Genomic DNA, 20,832 nt, shown 5'->3' on the forward strand with positions numbered 1-20,832 from the left:
ACGAACCAATGAGCAATATATATATATATAAAGAAAATGATCCCAGTTTGTGAGTGGAAGAAGAATCATGGACTTGCTTTGCAGATGAGCATTACGTGGGCTATCGGGAAAAGTTTTCCAGCTACGGAACATCGGGAAAAGTTTTCCAGCCACTTGGTATAGAATATATACGTGGGCAGGTTTTACTTGGTTTACTTGAACTACGCGAATAAACTTTTCAAAAATTTTTATTCCACTGAAAAATTTAGTGATGAATATTTTAATTGTAGAATTTAAAATATAATTTCTTGGGATAACTTTTGGAAATATTTTCGAATAATGTTTTTTACTTACTATCACAGTCATAAATATTTGATCAACGGGTGATCTACGGTTTCTAACCATCCAATTGTGGTTAATTATTTTCTTACGCTTTGAGAATCCAATAAAACGAAAATCAAAGTATCGATGGAATTTAATATCAATGAAATGTTATCACTAAACTATTTAAATGTTAAATATAAATATAACATTTAGGGTAAGAAAATAAAATTAATTATTTAATTTCAAAAAAAAATATTTAAATTTTATAATTTTATAGTATTTTTATAATTAAAAATATAAACTATTTACATATTGTTGTTGAGAATTTCTAGACACTTATGTATTTTATTTTAAGAGTTGAACATTTTACCCATCTTCATAAACAAGAAGCTTTTTAACAAGAAGTTTTTTAGATGATATTATTATATTCTATGATTTTAATAAAAATATAATATAATTCAGCTAAAAAATAATATAATTTCTTAAACATGAAAAAATACAACTGGAACTATAATAAATAATTAATAATAAAAGGATATCTACATCAAAGAATATTTAATAACAAAATTAGAAATAAAATGTAAAATATTTAATTAGAAATAAAACAATCTCTAAATTAAAGAATAAATATTTTGCTTGATAAAATAATATCATTTAAAGATATGTAGAAGAAGAAGAAGAAGACCAATGCTATCTACAAGACCTCAAGAAAAGAAAAAGAAAAAAAAATCTAATTGAGATTCTTCAAAATCTTGCTTCTATGATCAAAAAGAAGGGAAAAGATGAGCTCCAAAATTGTTATAGCTGGGTTGAATTAATAAGTCAAGAAAATTGGAATTGTCGCAGATGTTAGAGAATTGAAAACGGATGTGAGTAAGAGACAGTAAGTCTAAAATGAAGTGTTTTTCATCTTCCACCCTCTTAGTATCACAAATCTGACAGATTCTATCGTGCCAAGGAGTCTTGGGAGTAGACCATTGTCCACACTTCGAAGCTCATGAGAATTAGTTCTTATCCTAGAGATGTTAATTTTTTTTCTTAGTGTTGGTCAACACAGAGAGATAATTATGGTTATCGAGGGTGGGGTTGATCACCTCCTTATAGTATCTCAGCTTCCTTTTACCCTCCAGCTCCTTATCATCCTACAACTTGTCCTTAAAATTCGAGGTAATAGCATCTTTAACACTATCCTTGCTTCCCATGATGGTCTCCTCCTTAATCCCCCAATGGTTGAGCCAAGACCCTGCGTCCTTATGCCACCCACCCTAGAGGCGAAGGCGTGAGTTTTGACTAAAGTTAGAAGGAATCATTGCAAAACTCTTGGATTCCATGTTGTAAATCTTCTTCTTATACATCAGATATCTAAACATAGTTGTACTTTAAATGGGGGACATACCAACTTTGATCAAGAGGATATGATAGAGAGTATTTCCCTTGATCTTGAGGTTGTAGGTTATGAATTTTTTTTTTTTAATCATCTCAATTTTTCTCCATGACTCTCTGGATATACTGTGTCCATGATTTACCATGACTCTCGTTTAAGTCTTCTCTTGAGAACAAAGTAGGGAAGAGTTGGAGAACTTCGTGAAGCAGCATATTGAAGATTTGTGGAGATCATTGAAGACCATGATGCATTGAAGCCATCATGAGGTGAACTTGGAGAATTTTTTTTTGGTAACATGAAGAGCAGTGGTGACACCTTTATGTGAAGAACAAGGTTGTCATTGATGATGTGACGTGGAGACTAAGTGAAGGTGTACCTAAAAATTGACAGAGCTCGTTGAAGAAGACATTGGGAGCCGTGAAGTATAACCAAACATATCTTGACGAAGTAAAGCTAAGGGATGGAGCCCAAGAGGTTGGAGCATCAAAGAGACAAGGTTGGTGCCTTGGAAGATAAGGTTGGAGCCTCAAAGAGATAATGTTGGTGCCTTGGAAGATATGGTTGGAGCCCTAGAGGATAGGAGTCCTCAATAGACCAGGTTGGTGCCTGTACCAGAGATAGGGTTGGAGCCCTAGAGGTTGGTGCCTCAAAGTGACAAGGTTCGAGCCTTGGGAAGTCCAAGTTGGTGCTTGGAAAAATACAGGTTGGTGCCTCGGAGATTGAAGCTTGGTGTCTTCATCTAGGGTTGGAGCCTTACACAAATATTGTACTTGATTTATTGAGATTAATAAAAGTATTTATTCTTATTGTTCATTTTGTGTTCTAATTATAAGTGATCTAATTGGTAAAAATAACAATTGAAAAGAAATATTGATTCATCCCCCTCTTAGTATTTCCAACAATTGGTTTTAGAGCTAGTACCTTCACTCAAAGCCTAACAACTTGAAGGTTGATCATTAGAACACAAATGGCGAAGCCAAGGAAGAAAGTCTCCAATCCTTCTAAAGATGTGTCTCCCTCAACCACCGAAATTGAAGTTAAACAATTTGTGAAGGCTCCGTTGTTCAATGGAAACATTGATATATAGGAAACAAGAATGAGGAATTTCGTAAAGACTCAAGGCATTGAAGTCTGGAAATCAGTGATTGTTGATAGCATGATGGATGGAGAATTCAAGGAACATAATACAATAGCAATGAAAGCAATCTTGAAAGGGCTACCTAATTTTATGAAGGTCAACTTTGAAAAATGTTCGTCAGCAAAAGGCATATGGGACAAAATTCATGATCTTCACTCAAAAGGAGCATTGACAATGATCTCTAGTTTAGAAAATAATGGAAAACAAGAAGGAAATCCAAAGCCTATCAAGGAAGGTGAAGATAAGAGTGATAACATCAAGGTTAAAGAAGACATAGAAGATGAAGAGAATGAAAAATATTTTGAAGAAGATCTCCTCACTAAACTTATGGCTATCATGGAAGAGATTAACAATTTGAAAAGGAAAATGAGGAACTTAAGAAGAAAGCGCAAGTTGTTGATTAGGACAAGACAAGGAAGGAAGTTGACCTAGTCAAGATTCAAGTACAAGAAAGAGATGAGGAGCTCGCCAAGATTAAGGAAGAATTTCATCAAAACAAGAGAAAGCATCATGAATAATTCATATCCATGAAAAATCAATTGGATAAGGCAAAGAAACAGGAAGATACCTTGTCAAGCCACCTTGAATAAAGGCACAAGATCTTGAACAAACTTGAAGCAGAGATTGGTCAATACAAGGAATAGGCCTCCTCCCTTAGATCTCAACTAGAAGAAGCAAGGAAACAAGAACAAGGAGATGAGAAGGCGATGGAATCTTTGACATTCATAGAAGGAAAAGTTGATGAAGCATAAAATGAGAGAAACACCATGATATGCCAACTAGAAGAAAAGGATGATGACATCACCAAGTCAAAATTGGAAATCGCTTCCCTTAAGGCCCAATTGTGTGAAGCAACCAAGATGAAGGAAGAAATAGAGATCATTCTATCAAAGAAGGATGAAGAATGCAAGAAAATGAAGGAATAAATTGTCTTTCTTAGAACTTGACTTGCTGAATAAGAACTTGAAAAGTTCTCAAACCCTATATGACATCCTAAGTCATCAAAGGTCTCCCCTTGATAAATTAGGTCTTGGCTATGCAGGTGAATCCTCAAGCAAGAATTATGCAAACCCTAATGCTTCAAGCAGTAAGGATGTGAGGAAGCCTGGAAGAAATGTTGATGCTCCTAGATCCAGCAAAGGAAAGGAGAAGAGTCAAGACAACTATGGAAGAAACCCTCCTCCAAGAAGAAATGTAGATGGTGTCAAGGATGCAAGAAGCAATGGTTATCATCAAAGGATCCCAAGGCAAAAAGACTTCAGAAGTACATCAGGGAAGCCTTCTTCTCCTAGGTACCAAAGTATATTTCTTGGTTATTTCTATTCTTGTACAAACTTTGGGCACATGGCAAAATATTGTAGGGCATATGACAAAGACATATTTAATGGTCCTCGTCAATCTCCGAGAAGCAATTTTGAAAGAAGAAGTCATGAATTATTATTCATGAACAACATAGAGTGCTTCAAGTGTCATAACATTGGACATATGTCACGTGATTGTAACTTGACTTGGGCCCCTACACAAGGAAGAACCATGCCAGAGAAGAAAGTTATACAAGTATGGAGAAGGAAGCAAATTGAATATGAAAGTCCCTTGAAAACTCTAGCCAACAACACATGTTGTTGACTTGATGAAGTCAACCTTGATATTCCAAGTATTTGATGGGGAGACTCTACCAAAGGGAATACCATGCATACAATTAGGGGGAGCTTATGATGATTATGAATTCTTGCAGAAGATATCTGTGAATGTACCCTATGAAATTCTTAATGAGAAACATGGTCAATCATCCTTTGATAGATCGTCTCTCGGAAGTAATTCCATTGAAGAAAATGATCCCTTATTCATCCATGAACTATTATTAAATATCTCGTCCACTTGATCACTAATCTTTCATGAGCTAAAGGAGGTCGTGCAGACGGGGGGAGTTGGTTCATCACATGAATGAATGTAAGTACATCTATCATGGACCATATTTTCATAAAGAAGAGCACCATGACAGGGGGAGTAACATACCCATGAAGATCTATTGTTCATGAAGAAGAGAAGAAACTTGACAGGGGGAGTTCTTGGATGCCCTGTTTTCCATTGATGTCAAAAGGGGAGAGAATGTTGGAAGGGCAAGAATATTGCCATTAATGATAAAGAGGGAGATTGTTAATCAAGGTTTTTATTGATGTCAATATGACATTGGATGAAATGGAAAATATTCTTGAGATGCCTGGTTCCAGATGATAATGTCATGACTCTTTTTTGACAAGGATGCCATCAATTAATATGTCAAGCCACTAATGAAGAAGCCTTAAGAAGTGCCAAGTGCCAAATGCCAATCACGTGCCTTATTTGATGATCTTGATCTTAACCCTTGATGACATATGGAGGACTACACTTGATGAATGACCACACTTGATGATGGAACTTGATGAGGTATTGATAACATGTTTGGAAGACTAGATGATGAAGTGGAAGATCTCATTTGATGGTTGGAAGACTACCTTGGAACTTTCCTAATGATGTTGCACTATGACTGCACTAGTATATGATGACATTGTTGATGCATCATGCTACATGGATGTTGCGCTCCTAAATAATGACTCTATGATCCTATGATGAAATTGATAACAATGAAGAAGCCACATTGTTCCAAACATTCCTCATGTTGTCCCAAATTTTTTATGCATAAAATTTAAGGACAATCACAAAGAGAAAATATTTTGGACATCTTAGAGGCATCCTTTCAAAATGGATCCTAGACCATCTTAAAGAGAAATTTTTCCTCTTTCTAACAAGCCTTTATTTTTCCCGAAACTCCCAATAGTTTGTGAGATATTGAATTTTTAAGTTAAGGAAATTATTCCTAGCAGTGAGCTGACCTACACTCAGTCATACAAGTCGGCCTCACTCAAATAGACATGTCCCTTTAGTTATAAGCCAAATATATATAAATAGACGTCTAAACACTTCATTTTGATCATTAATTCGAGAAATAATTCATAGATACGAAGTACATAAGAAGACAGAAGGCAAAGGAGAACAAAGAGACTATTATTTAGGAGGAAAATAATTCTGTTTGGGCATAAAATCTTGGTCGAAGCTACCATAGTTGTCATGGGCGAAGTTGTTGTAGTTGTCGTGGTCGAAGCTGTTGCAGTTTTCGTGTTCAAATCTGTTGTAGTTTCCATGGTCGAAGTTGTTGTAGTTGCCGTGCTCGAAGCTGTCATAGTTGCCATGGTCGAAGGTGTCGTAGTTGTTGTGGTTGAAGTTGTCGTAATTGCCATGGTCGAAGTTTTCGTAGTTGCTGTGGTCGAAGTTGTCGTAGTTGCCGTGGTCGAAGTTTCCGTAGTTGTCGTGGTGGAAGCTGTCATGGTCAAAGTTGTCATAGTTTTCATGGTCGAAGTGTGGATTATTGGGATTGGAAAAATAGAGCTTCTTGAAGTCTTCTCTTGAGAACAAAATAGGGCAAGGTTGGAGAACTTTGTGAAGCAACATATTGAAGATTTGTGGAGATCATTGAATACCATGATGCATTGAGCCATCATGAGGTGACCTTGGAGAATTTTGTTTGGGTAACATGAAGAGCAGTGGTAACACCTTCATGTGAAGAACAAGGTTGTCGTTGATGATGTGACGTGGAGACTAAGTTAAGGCATAACTGAAGATTGATAGGGCTCGTTGAAGAAGACATTGGGAGCTGTGAAGTATAACCAAACATATCTTGACGAAGTAAAGCTAAAGGTTGGAGCCCAAGGGGTTGGAGCCTCAAAGAGACAAGGTTGGTTCCTTGAAAGATAGGGTTGGAGCCCTAGAGGTTGGAGCCTCAAAGAGACAAGGTTGGTGCCTTGGAAGATACAGTTGGAGCCCTAGAGGATAGGAGTCCTCAAGAGACCAAGTTGGTGCATGTACCAGAGATATGGTTCAAGCCCTAGAGGTTGGTGCCTCAAAGTGACAAGGTTGGAGCCTTGGGAAGTCCAAGTCAATGCTTGGCAAAATACAGGTTAGAGCTTGGGAGATTGAAGATTGGTGTCTTCAGCTAGGGTTGGAGCCCTACATAAATATTGTACTTGATTTATTGAGATTAATAAAAGTATTTATTCTTATTGTTAATTTTGTATTCTAATTATAAGTGATCTAACAGGTAAAAATAACAATTGAAAAGAAATGTTGATTCACCCCCCTCTCAATATTTCCAACATCTCGAGTTGTTATTTCATTTGTAGATTCAATGGGTTATGGCCCCATCATCCTTCAATGACTTCCGTCCCATTTCACTCTGTAACTGCCTCTATAAAATTATATCCAAGATCATTGCAAATCGTAAGACCTATTCTCTCTCATCACATCTTACCTGAACAGTTTGCCTTCCTAGAAGACCGTCAGATCCATGAAGCCATTGGCACTGCACAAGAAGCTATTCACTCAATTCGATCCAGGAAACTAAAGGGGATCATCCTCAAGATTGATCTGGCAAAAGCATTTGACCGGGTTAGCTGGCTTTATATCAAAATGCTTCTTATCCACCTGGGATTCCCGCACCTATTCACCACCTGGATCATGGCCTGCATCTCCATGCCATCCTTCAGTATCCTTATTAATGGCTCTGCCTCTCCTTTTTTCCACGCTGAAAGGGGACTCAGACAAGGATGCCCACTATCCCCCCTCCTCTTCCTGATTATCATGGAAGGTCTCAGTCGGTTAATCAATCATGAAAAGCAAAGTGGCAGATTATTCGGGCTGAAGATCAATGATCAGTGCTACCTCACTCATCTCCTTTTCATGGATGATGTTCTGATATTTCTGGATGGCAGCATTCGTGACTCGATAGCTTTCGATAAGATCCTAGCCATCTTCTCTAGGGCCACTGGTATGCTGGAAAATCATGCGAAATCTACAATCACTCTGGCTCACACATCTGCACAGGAATCCAACTTTGCAACACAACATTTCCCTTATAGCACCCATCCTCTTGATCAGGGCTTCAAATACTTAGGTTTCTGGATCAAGCCCCTGAGCCAAAAGATTGCAGATTGGATCTAGTTGGTAATCAAATTAGAGAAAAGAATTACAAACTGGTGCCACCGCTTCTTGTCCAGAGCTGGAAGACTAGTGCTTATCAAATCAGTCTTGGAAGCTACCCCGGTATTCTGGATGGCATTGGCATGGATTCCCAGAAGTACACTGGCTCGTCTCCAACAGATTTGTTGCAGATATCTGTGGAATGGCTGTCAGGACAAAAGAGTTTTTGCATGGGTAAGCTGGAACAAGATTGCATTGCCCAAGAAATGGGGAGGATGGGGACTCAAAGATCTAACCCTATTTGCACAAGCCTTGGCTGCAAAAATGGGTTGGACCCTCCTTACCAAATAAAATCTATGGACATCTATCTCTTATCATAAATATATATGGCCACACCAAATAATGGACTGGATAAGGATGCCGCAATGGACAAGGATAGGCATTTCCTCAGTTTGGAAAGCACTTCTCCACTCTCTCCCTCTCATTCGCAATCACCTGGCATGGAGGATATATGCAGGCACAAAAGTGCGCATTGGCCTGGATCCCTAGACAGGGGGTGGAGGCAGATGCCAACTCCCAAGAGAGCTCATCCTACACTTAAACCAACAAGATATCAGGGTGATTGCTCAAATTGCAGATCAGGACAATTCCACTATATTCGCACAAGCATGGAAATCAGCATCTCAGCTTAACCTTCCACCTCAATGGCATCATTCTTGGAACAATTATACTTCCGCATTGATTGAGTCACACATCCGTATTAAGGAGGGACCAGATGAACTCATGTGGTGCATGGCAGAATCCGGAATCTACTCACCAAAGGATGGTTATCTGAGTCTGCTACAAAACAAAAAACCTGAACACATGCAAAGCTGGTGGTAGATCATATGGAAACTGAAATCCCCTCCCCGAACCAGACTCTTCTTCTGGTGCATTCTCTGTAACAAAGTTCCCACAGGGGACTCTCTCACTCACAGATCCATTTATGGACCTCATTGGTGCATTCTGTGTAAACAAAACACAGAATCGACTAAGCACCTGTTCCTTAATTGCGATACAACAAAACATATATGGAGATCTGTAGCTGCTGAGATTCGTTTCACTGGCGAATGGAAAGGGGACAACATCTTAGCAGCATGGGAAGCCTGGAACAGCTCGCACGCAGGAACGAATCTTCCATGTCTACCCTTGATTATCTGCTGGGCTATTTGGCTGGCACGAAACAAAATGACATTTGAGGACAGTGTGATCAGGTGGCAGAGCATTACAACAAAAATTGTATCCTCTTACCTTGAACTGCCAGAATATACTCCGCCGCGACCGCGCAGACCTCTTGCTCCCGATCCGATCGACCATTCCACTCCATGGGCTTTCTTTGATGGAGCAGCCCAACAACATGGGTGTGGGGGTGGTTTCCTTCTTTACCTCACTGATCATCATTACTTCAGAGTCAAACTGGGCTTGGGTGAAGGAACGAATAATTTTGCTGAACTGATCACTCTTCGTCATCTATTACATTTTGCACTTAGCCATGATTGCAGAGATATTCAAATTTTTGGAGACTCCAAAACTATTATTAATTGGTTCAACAATATCACAAGATGCCATGCACACACACTTATAAACATTCTGGATGAAGTGAAGCATTTCAAATCACATTTTAACTCCATTATTTGTCATCATATTTACAGGGAACATAACGACAGCGCTGACGACCTTTCCAAGGAGGCCACGCTACTACCAAGAGGACAGTGGATAATTCATGAGCAGAGGGGTACTACACAGTACCAATACTATCATAGACCATACATAGATCAGATATATCATCGGGTGGATGGCACCTAATTTTTTGATGATTTCTGGTTATATATGATGATGTATATATCATAGTTTTATTTATGCACATCACCCTGCGAGGTGTATATATTTCAGAACACAGTTTATGAACTTATATCCAATTTCACCCTGCGTGGTGAATTTTGTTTTTTGTTACAGCCATTCACAGGAATGGGTTTTGTTGATATTCTGGACATACTCCAAAAAGACAAGTAATGCATATGCTGTCAAGCATATACTATATGTAATTTTTCAATATTAATGAAAGATTACGATTTTTCCTTGGAAAAAAACATTCCCATCATTAAAATTTATTAAAAAAAATTACATAAAGAACATTTCAATTTAAAAAACATTAATTTTTTTTTTTTTTTTTATGACAGATAAAGTAAATCAACAATTAATCATTATTATATATTAATATCATTCACTAAATCTTCCTAATCTATTTTGTTTTTACTTAACTAATTTTTCTATCATAAATAAAATAAATCAATATATATATATATATATATATATATATATTCCATGCTTTTTTTTATTGATAACTAAACATATTATATAAAATATTGTATGGGTCCACTTTACCATATACATAATGGAAACTAACTTTAACCACTTTACAAAAAAAATATCTACTCTACATTAAAAGTAGATGATGTATACATAAAAAAATATCTACTCTACATTAAAGTAGATGTTGTATACATATATGAAACCTGAATAAACTTATTAGAATATATAGACTAGAGTATCTTATAGAGTTGACAAAATAAACAAAGTAAATCAACAATTAATCATCACTATATATTTACATTATTTACTCACTAAAAAGCTCAGATAATACAACACTTTCATCATGAGCTGCCAATTCTAATTTGTATTCTAATTGGTTTAACCTGAATAACTTTTCCATTGCTCTAGGTAATCTCCTTAGCAATGGGCAATAGATTATCCTCACTCTTTCCAGCTTTGACGTAGCTTCTTCATTCCACACACAACTTGATCCGGTGATGCTCTCTAACTTGTTTAACCGTCCTAGTAGCAATACCTCTAACATGGGGAAATCACCATTTCCAATGTCCAGCTCTTTTATGCTATCACAGTTGTTTATGTTTAATACCTTTAAATTGGGTAGCCTCATTCCCAATGGCAATTTCTTCAACAATGGGAAATCCCATATTATCAACTGTTGGAGTTTGGACATGGATCCTTCATTCCACACATTTGATGGTCCTGAGAGACTCTCTAACTTGAATAAGCTACGAAGCATCAACACCGTCAACATTGGACATATGTCACGTGATTGTAACTTGACTTGGGCCCCTACACAAGGAAGAACCATGCCAGAGAAGAAAGTTACACAAGTATGGAGAAGGAAGAAAATTGAATTTGAAAGTCCCTTGAACACTCTAGCCAACAACACATGTTGTTGACTTGATGAAGTCAACCTTGATATTCCAAGTATTTGATGGGGAGACTCTGCCAAAAGGAATACCATGCAAACAATTAGGGGGAGCTTATGATGATTATGAATTCTTGCAGAAGATATCTGTGAATGGACCCTACGAAATCCTTGATAATAAACATGATCAATCATCCTTTGATAGATTTTCTCTCGGAAGTAATTCCATTGAAGATAATGATCCCTTATTCATCCATGAACTATTATTAAAGATCTCGTCCACTTGATCACTAATCTTTCATGAGCTAAAGGAGGTCGTGCAAACAGGGGGAGTTGGTTCATCACATGAATGAATGTAAGTACATCTATTATGGACCACATTGTCAGAAAGAAGAGCACCATGACAGGGGGAGTAACATACCCATGAAGATCTACCATTCATGAAGAAGAGAAGTAGCTTGACATGGGGAGTTATTGGGCACCCTGTTTTCCATTGATGTCAAAGGGGGAGAGAATGTTGGAAGGGCAAGAATATTGCCATTAATGATAAAGAGGGAGATTGTTAATCAAGGTTGTCATTGATGTGAATATGTCATTGGATGAAATGGAAAATATTCTTGAGATGCCTGGTTCCAGATGATGATGTCATGACTCTTGTTTGACAAGGATGCCATCAATTAATATGTGAAGCCACTAATGAAGAAGCCCTAAGAAGTGCCAAGTGCCAAATGCCAATGACAGGCCTTATTTGATGATCTTGACCTCAACCCTCGATGACATATGGAGGACTACACTTGATGAATGACCATACTTGATGATGGCACTTGATGAGGTATTGATAACATGGTTGGAAGACTAGATGATGAAGTGGAAGATCTCATTTGATGGCTGGAAGACTACCTTGGAACTTTCCTAGTGATGTTGCACTATGACTGCACTAGTATATGATGACATTGTTGATGCGTCATGCTACATGGATGTTGCGCTCCTACATAACGACTCTATGATCCTATGATGACATTGATAACAATGAAGAAGCTAGAGAATGAAGAAGCCATGTTGTCCCAAACATTCCTCATGTTGTCCCAAAATTTTTATGCATAAAATTTAAGGACAGTGACAAAGAGAAAATATTTTGGACATCTTAGAGGCATCCTTTCAAAATGGATCTTGGACCATCTTAAAGAGAAAATTTTCCTCTTCCTAACGAGCCTTTATTTTCCCTGAAACTCCCAATAGTTTGTGTGATATTGAATTTTTAAGTTAAGGAAATTATTCCTAGTAGTGAGCTGACCTACACTCAGTCATACAAGTCAGCCTCACTTCAAATAGACATGTCCCTTTAGTTAGAAACCAAATATCTATAAATAGATGTCTAAACACTTCATTTTGATCAATAATTCGAGAAATAATTCATAGATATGAAGTACATAAGAAGACAGAAGCCCAAGGAGAACAAGGAGACTATTATTTAGGAGGAAAAAAAAAGGATAATTTTGTTTGGGCATAAAATCTTGGTTGAAGCTACCATAGTTGTCGTGGTCGAAGTTGTTGTAGTTGTCATGGTCGAAGCTGTCGCAGTTTCCGTGGTCAAAGATGTCGTAGTTTCCGTGGTCGAAGTTGTCATAGTTGCCGTGGTCGAAGTTGTCGTAGTTGCCATGGTCGAAGGTGCTATAGTTGATGTGGTTGAAGTTGTCGTAATTGTCATGGTCGAAGCTGTCGTAGTTGCCGTGGTCGAAGTTGTCGTAGTTGTCGTGGTCGAAGTTTCCATAGTTGTCGTGGTGGAAGCTGCCATGGTCGAAGTTGTCATAGTTTTCATGGTCGAAGTGTGGATTATTGGGATTGGAAAAATAGAGCTTGTTGAAGTCTTCTATTGACAACAAAATAGGGAAGGGTTGGAGAAATTTGTGAAGCAACATATTGAAGATTTGTGGAGATCATTGAATACCATGATGCATTGAGCCATCATGAGGTGACCTTGGAGAATTTTGTTTGGGTAACATGAAGAGCAGTGGTGACACCTTCATGTGAAGCACAAGGTTGTCATTGATGATGTGATGTGGAGACTAAGTGAAGGCATAACTGAAGATTGATAGGGCTCGTTGAAGAAGACATTGGGAGCCGTGAAGTATAACCAAACATATCTTGACGAAGTAAAGCTAAGGGTTGGAGCCCAAAGGGTTAGAGCCTCAAAGAGACAAGGTTGGTGCCTTGGAAGATACAATTGGAGCCCTAGAGGATAGGAGTCCTCAAGAGACCAGGTTGGTGCCTGTACCAGAGATATGGTTCGAGCCCTAGAGGTTGGTGCCTCAAAGTGACAAGGTTGGAGCCTTGGGAAGTCCAAGTCGGTGCTTGGCAAAATATAGGTTAGAGCTTGGGAGATTGAAGATTGGTGTCTTCATATAGGGTTGGAGCCCTACATAAATATTGTACTTATATTGAGATTAATAAAAGTATTTATTCTTATTGTTCATTTTGTGTTCTAATTATAAGTGATCTAACAGGTAAAAATAACAATTGAAAAGAAATGTTGATTCACCCCCCTCTTAGTATTTCCAACATCTCGAGTTGTTATTTCATTTGTAGATTCAATGGGTTCTAGCCCAAATCGAATGATCTACATCAATGGGCATTTTCCACCTAAACTCCCAACTGTGATATTCACTTATTCCAAGGAATTCTTTATTTTACAATTTGGTACATAGAAGGACCTAAACTTCGCTTTAAATGAGGGGCCATGGTTTTGGGGTAGAGCAAGTCTTTTTATAAATCCATTGTTTTCGATATTTGATGCCAACACAATGGTGGTCTCCAAAATACCAATTTGGATGAGATTACGTTACCTCCCTCTTCCTTTTGGAACCCAAGTATTAGAGGGAATTGGAAATACAATACTAGTAATTAAAAGAGAAGGGATAACTTAAAATAATTCATGAGTAATGGATAATCATGATTTGATAAATAATAAAGTAATCTAAAGAAATTATATGAATTCATTAAAGAATAAGGAAAATTTAAGAGGAGAAGAAAGACACGAATCTAATTTCTCAAATTTATTAAAAGTCAATGCAACCTAACAAACTGTGTAATACAAACTTTTAATTAAAAAAAATTAACAAACCTCCTTCCATCATTATTCATATATATGCCTAACCGTAAACTAAGATGTAATTTTATTTTTATATATAATTGAGGAAATAAAATTTATAATATAAATAATAAATATTTATATGATCCATTATGAGAATGAAAATGAGTGCTAGGGTTTTGGCTTTTTCGTGTGAAACAGAATGTGCCACTATCGAGTTTCTGGTGGCCTCAAGTGCACTCGTCAATCAACATCTTAGGGAGTTCATGTTTCGCGAGAGTGGTAGAATGGGCGAAACGATGGGAACGCTTCCGTCTCAGTTTTATGAAGGTGGGCCCGGCCTTTATTGAATTATTATACTACTCTCACCTAACCTAACCTTTATATCAACCAGTTAGACGAGGACGCGTATGTTTTAATCATTGTACTCCACTCAGCTATTACGAAAACTTCATTCCAATTTCAAAGAGGGTTCTTTAATTTTAATCATTTAAAAGGACTGTTGTTTCCAGCTAATAATCACTTATGCTTTAATAAAGAAAAAACATTAATTCTAAGATATCTGGTATCACCAGATTGGGTACACAACTGTACCCGCCTCAGCTTTTTGAAGGTGGGCCACGACTTAATTGAATTATTGTACTACTCCAACCCAACCTTTAAGTGAATGTTTATTCTAACCAGTAACACTAGAACGCGTATGTTTTCTCATCTGTCATAGAAAACCTTATGGTATGTACCCGGCCGTAAATTTCGCCCGGAAACACATGAAAATAACTGTACGATTTTTGATAAAGTTCAGCTGATTTTTTTTTAAAATAGCCGGATTGCGAAATTGACGCGCAATAGAAAACGCCTTAAAACTTTATTCCAACTTCACAGCTGCTTCTTTACTTTATTCAATTTCAAAGGTAGTTCTTTACTTTAATTATTTGAAAGGAATGTTTCCATCTAATCAGGACGCCGCGGTATGCTTTAATAATGGAAAAACATTAATTCTAAAATAAAAGGATAATGGTGTCACCGGCTTGTTTAAAGTGTGGACCTTAATTGAATTATCTTACCCTGGAGCCTTTTTAAGTTTTTAAGAAAAGTTTACTGCGATTTTCAAAGGTGGGTCTCAATTGAATTACTGCACAGTTTCAATTGAATTATATATTATTATATTCTATCATTATATCTCAAAGGTGGGTTTCAATTGAATTAAATATTATTATATTTTCAGATTTTGATAAAAAAATATGAATATATCTTTTAAAAAGATAATATAGTTTAAGATAATTTCTTAAGCATTCAATAATACGAAAAAACCATAATAAATAATTAACAATTAAAAGATATATATAGATCAAAGAATAATTACGTTATTTTATTAACAATTAAAAGATATATATAGATCAAAGAATAATTACGTTATTTAAAAAATAAGTGTAATAACAAAATCAGAAATTAAGTACAAAATATTTAATTAGAAATAAAATGACATCTACTATAAAGAATAAATATCTTGTTTGATAAAATAATATTATTTTAAATATATGTAACACTCTATGGCATATATTTGTTAAGTTATTTGTATTTACTTTGTTGTTTAAAGGCTTAAGAATATATTGAAAACAAACAAAGCTAACCTGAATTTTGATGGCTAATGTTATTTTTTAGTTAATCTTGGGAAAAAGGTAAATTTTGAAATTCACAAGAAAAGTGAAAACTCTTTTTACTAGACAATTAAGCAATTTTTACTAGACAATTGAAAACTCTTTTTACTAGACAATTAAGCAATTTGTTACTTTCTTTTCCTAAGAGATAAAAGGTTATCTTAGAAATGACAAAGCAAGGAAAACAAGTGAAGATGGAGATAAAAAAGAGAAGAGAATTGAGCACCTACATAGGACGTTGTTGGGTGGGGCACGACACTGCCCCCTAAGGTGTTTTAGAGTTGGACAAAGAGCCAGTGGAACCCTCAGTTTTGCTGTGATTGGATAAGTTCTGGGTTGGACCTTGGAGGGGTCTTGTTGCCTTGAACTGCCTTGAAGGGTCACTGATAAAAAGAATTGTTCTGGTACTAAAGAAGCACGAGGGAGAGAAGCAGACGTAATTGATGTTCTCAAGGTTGGGTGGTTGCAGTCTTTCTAGTGGATTACCAGATGCCCTAGTACCACAGATAAGTATTAATTACTTGTGGCATTGTACAGGTGTATTAATGAATGTTGCTTCTGATAAAATGAGAAAGTTTATATGCTATTTTAAAAAAACTAAAGAAATATCTGAATGAAATATTGGTTGACATTGGAAGGACTTGTTCTCGTTGCTTAATTCAAAGTTGTAAGTTTAATTCTTGTTCTTTTATTAGCCAAGAAAAACTGGGAAAGTCATTACATAAACCCTTTTCTTTTAAAATATTCTGGTATGTAAGATTTTTCAAAAAAAAAAAACTTGGAACTTTAATCTCTAATATGAAAACTGAAGATATCGCTATATAATTGTTTAGTAACAATATCGGGCCTGGCATAACAATGATAAGGGTTTGATAGTAGACTGGTGTTGGTCGTGGCTAACTAACTAAAAATGGGTCATGGTCGACTTAACACCCTTGCCGAGCCGGATGGTACAAGAAAATAAGAAGCATAAAAACGCTAAAAGAAAAATCACAACAAAATGTAACCAGCTAGCAAACAAACCCTCGTATATTATTCATCACATAAGCAATTACTCGTACTCAAATAAACAAATAAACATATACCAATGTCAAAATTTAGAGTATATCATATCTTAAACAAAATGTCACAAAAGCACCAGGGTCGAGCGACCATTGTTAATAATACCAATATTACATTAAATATTGACATTGCAATAGGAAGTTCACGAGCCACAGTGATTTATAGCAGAGACCCTCACTCGAGCTAGCTCAGAAACTTATGGCTATGCTCCAAAAATAGTAATAATCTCTAATTCGAGAAGAAGTATTTAAAATAGAATCCTTTATGGAAAACTTCAAATGAAGCATAAGGAGTTACATCCTTCTCAAATAAGAACTATTTAGATAGGAACAAAGGAACCAATGTGCACCTGTAGAAATTACGTTGCCGTAAGGCCATAATCAAATAATCATGGAATAACAATATTCCCTTCGCAACGAAAGAAGTAGCAGCTTACCTGCAAAAACTATAGTGGGTAAGTATCCTCACAGTTCGACCGAACCACAAGTAAGAATTACGCTAAAGATAAACCCTTGTCAACTCACAAACTAGGTCTTATGTGGTGTGATTCATGTCTTCTAAGGAGAATTGGAACCTGGGTAACACAGAAAATTGGCGTTTAGATTCTCTATGACCATTATAGCAGTAAAATCGAAAGGTCATGAGGAAATGAACAATATTACCTGGAAATTGGGTGGGAAAAATCCTCTTGGTAAGTCGGGAAAGCTCGACCTTCGATTTTGGGTAACCTTATAAACAACAAAAGAAAAGAAACACTAGTTATCCTTGACGTTGATTCGAACGTAGCGAAGCTTATAAGGTCAAATTGCAACCAAATACCGCAATGACCCAAGTATTACCTTGAAGAAGAATGATTGCAGACCAAAAAGTTGCAGAAGCCTCCTATTAGCCGTAGTAGTGCAAATGAGTCGTGTTGTGAAGGGAAAAACCAAGCAGTTAGCCCTTAACCATTCTAGCAAATGTTGAGTCGTTGGATTGAATACCTAGCCGATCAACGGTTGATCATGTGCTAGACAATCTCAGGTTCGAGAGAATTATATTGTAAATGCAATTGAACTTCGTGTCTTCCCCTTGTACGCTCAGGTCGATGTGGCGAGACTGCAAATGACTACATTAATAAACTCGCAAGTTGTTAACAGGGAATCGGGTGGCAGTAAAAGTGTAGTGGTATGATAAAATACAACATTATGTTGGTGTTTTGGAAACTGAGATTATAAATCAAGGGTAACCTTAACAAAGGAACATCCACCCCAAGACTTTATTATATACTTTGAAATAGCTAAGTAGGCTTGGGTGTATTTAAATTTATATATATAAGCTTTCTTTTAACTTTGCAAGTTATATTTACATTTTATTTTGATTTTTTTTAGTTACATGGAAGCATGTTACAGGTTGTATCAGAGCTCGATTTCAACATTGTGGCCTGATTGGGAAACTTTAGTGATAATAAGTGTGTTGATGTGAAGAGAGAGAGAGAGAGAAAGAGAGAGAGAGAGAAGCTAGAAACAAGATGAGGAGGGGAGCTGGAAATTTACCCTCGCTAAGGGCAACTGTGGGATCTTGTCCCATACCAATTACAAAGGAAATCCTGAAATGTGCGTGCAGATGGGTGAAGAGCGAAAGAACCCAACTATATTGTTGCTAGTAATTGTTCAATAGCTGAAGGTTGAAATGGATATATTGAGAACTGATAATGAAAGACTAATTCGAGAACCGAAACGAATCCTAAAGAGTCTTTCTGAGATGTAGACTCATAGAACTGTTGGGTGTGGAGCCTGATTATCTTCTATAGTACCGGCATATTGGACCCCAGTTCAAAATGGGGCGGCAACGCCGCCCGTAAAAATGATCGCTGCCGTGGGGGGTCCAGGGGGGGGCGGAAGTGACTTTTGGGAGCCCCCCCCCTGGTGGGGGGTTTCGGGGGCAGCGCCCCCGAAGCTAAAAACAGCTGTAAAATTGCCTTGTAAAAGTATAGTAATTTCTAGTCAATCTGGGCCGTTCATTAGGCGGATGATCTGACGGTAGAACTTATGTTTAGTTTAGGTTTTTTTGCCCTAAAAGGCAACCCCTCTCTTTATATGAGGGCATTGTATTTGAGGCTGTGATATATAGATGTGTATTCGGTGAGCGAGAAACAGAGAGGTGAGGCTGTGAGAGAAAACATAGGATATTACAGCGGATTTGCTGTAGGTTGTATCTCTTCATTTTGCTGGATAATAGAAAGGAAGGACTGGCTGTTCGGGGTGGACGTAGCCCAAACTGGGTGAACCACGTATATCTGTGTCTCTCTTGTTTTGTGCGTTTTCTGTGTTTATATTTCTGCAATATTTTATGTGTTCCATTGCTCCGTAATATATAATTTTCTAACAACTGGTATCAGAGCCGAAGGTCTATTTGGCTGATAAACTCGCAGGAAAGAAGGGTTTCCTAGTTCGAGTGGGAGCAATGGCGGAAGATGGTAAGTTTAGGGTCGAGAAATTTAACGGCCAAAACTTCTCGCTGTGGAAGATGCAGATGGAAGATTATCTGTATCAGAAAGATCTATACCTACCATTGGGCGGAAAAACAAAGATGCCGACGGGTATGAAAGATGAAGAATGGAACCTTCTGGATAGAAAGGCACTCGGAACAATACGGTTGTGCCTTGCTGCGTCAGTCGCCTTCAACATTTCGAAGGAAACCACGACAGAGGGTTTGATGCAGACGTTGTCGAAACTATATGAAAAACCCTCGGCCTCAAACAAGGTATTTCTTATGAAACAGTTATTTAATATGAATATGTCGGAAGGTGGATCTGTTGCAAACCATTTAAATGATTTTAATACAGTTACAAGTCAGTTAAGCTCTGTAGGGGTAAACTTTGATGATGAAGTTAGAGCTCTGTTATTCTTGTGCTCATTACCAGAAAGTTGGAATGGTTTGGTAATGGCCATTAGTAACTCCATTTCTGGATCTAGTACTTTAAAGTTTGATGATGTTGTCGGTGCTATCCTTAGCGAGGAAATGCGACGGAAAAGCTCCGGTGAGACATCGGGAAATGCTTTGAGTGCAGAGTCTAGAGGAAGAAAAATGGAAAGAGGAAAGAGCTCAGGATATCGCAGTAAATCAAGGAAAGGCAGATCCAAGTCCAGATCGGGGATAGTGTATTGGAAATGTGGAAAGAAAGGACACCTAAAGAAAGACTGTAGATCTCGGAAGGGAAAAGAAGGAGATGCACAGCAAGAAAACAATCATGAAGCAAATGTGACAGGTGAGGTGTTACAAGATGCTTTGATTCTTTCTTTCGAAAATATTATTGATTCCTAGGTGGTAGATTCAGGGGCTTCATTCCATGCCACACCTGATAAGAAATATTTTCATGACTATGTTCAAGGAGATTTTGGACAAGTTCGTCTGGGTGATGATAAACCCTGTAAAATCATTGGAATGGGTAAGGTTCTTGTAAAACAACAGAATGGAAACCAATGGCTATTAAAGGAGGTAAGGCATGTTCCAGATCTAAAGAAAAATCTGATTTCAACAGGGTAGTTAGGCGGTGAAGGTTGTGTGACAACTTTCACAGATAAAACTTGGAAGGTCACCAAAGGAGCCCTGGTAATAGCGAAAGGCGAAAAGGTTGGTACATTGTATTTATGCAATGGTATTTCTAACTCTGTTAATGCTTTAACTTCCAAAGGAGCAGATGCAGCATTATGGCATCATAGGCTCGGACACATGAGTGAAAAGGGGATGAAGATTCTTCACTCAAGGAATTTGTTGCCGGGTTTGAAGAATGTTGATTTGGACTTCTGTGAGAACTGCATTTATGGAAAACAGAAGAGAGTCAGATTTCTCAGAGTTGGGAAAGAAAAGAAGAACGAAAAATTAGAGCTTGTGCATACAGACGTATGGGGACCTGCTCAGGTATCATCTCTCGGTGGCTCTCGTTATTATGTTACTTTTATT

At 37.3% G+C, this 20,832-nt stretch overlaps 1 long non-coding RNA gene across 1 annotated transcript; it reads right to left on the bottom strand.

The window, feature by feature from the left end:
• Nucleotides 1–16,920: 16,920 nt before the first annotated feature.
• On the bottom strand, nt 16,921–17,999 carry LOC149146565 (uncharacterized). The gene is made up of 4 exons (XR_016265056.1): nt 17,727–17,999; nt 17,550–17,615; nt 17,412–17,461; nt 16,921–17,323 (listed from the first exon to the last, which is right to left on the bottom strand). It is a non-coding gene; the product is annotated as an uncharacterized LOC149146565 (long non-coding RNA).
• Between the last annotated feature and the right edge of the window lie 2,833 nt (nt 18,000–20,832).

This window comes from Pinus tabuliformis, chromosome X, assembly GCF_031772625.1.
Source record: "Pinus tabuliformis cultivar Carrire ecotype Pingquan chromosome X, CPIR1, whole genome shotgun sequence".
Taxonomy (NCBI): domain Eukaryota; kingdom Viridiplantae; phylum Streptophyta; class Pinopsida; order Pinales; family Pinaceae; genus Pinus; species Pinus tabuliformis.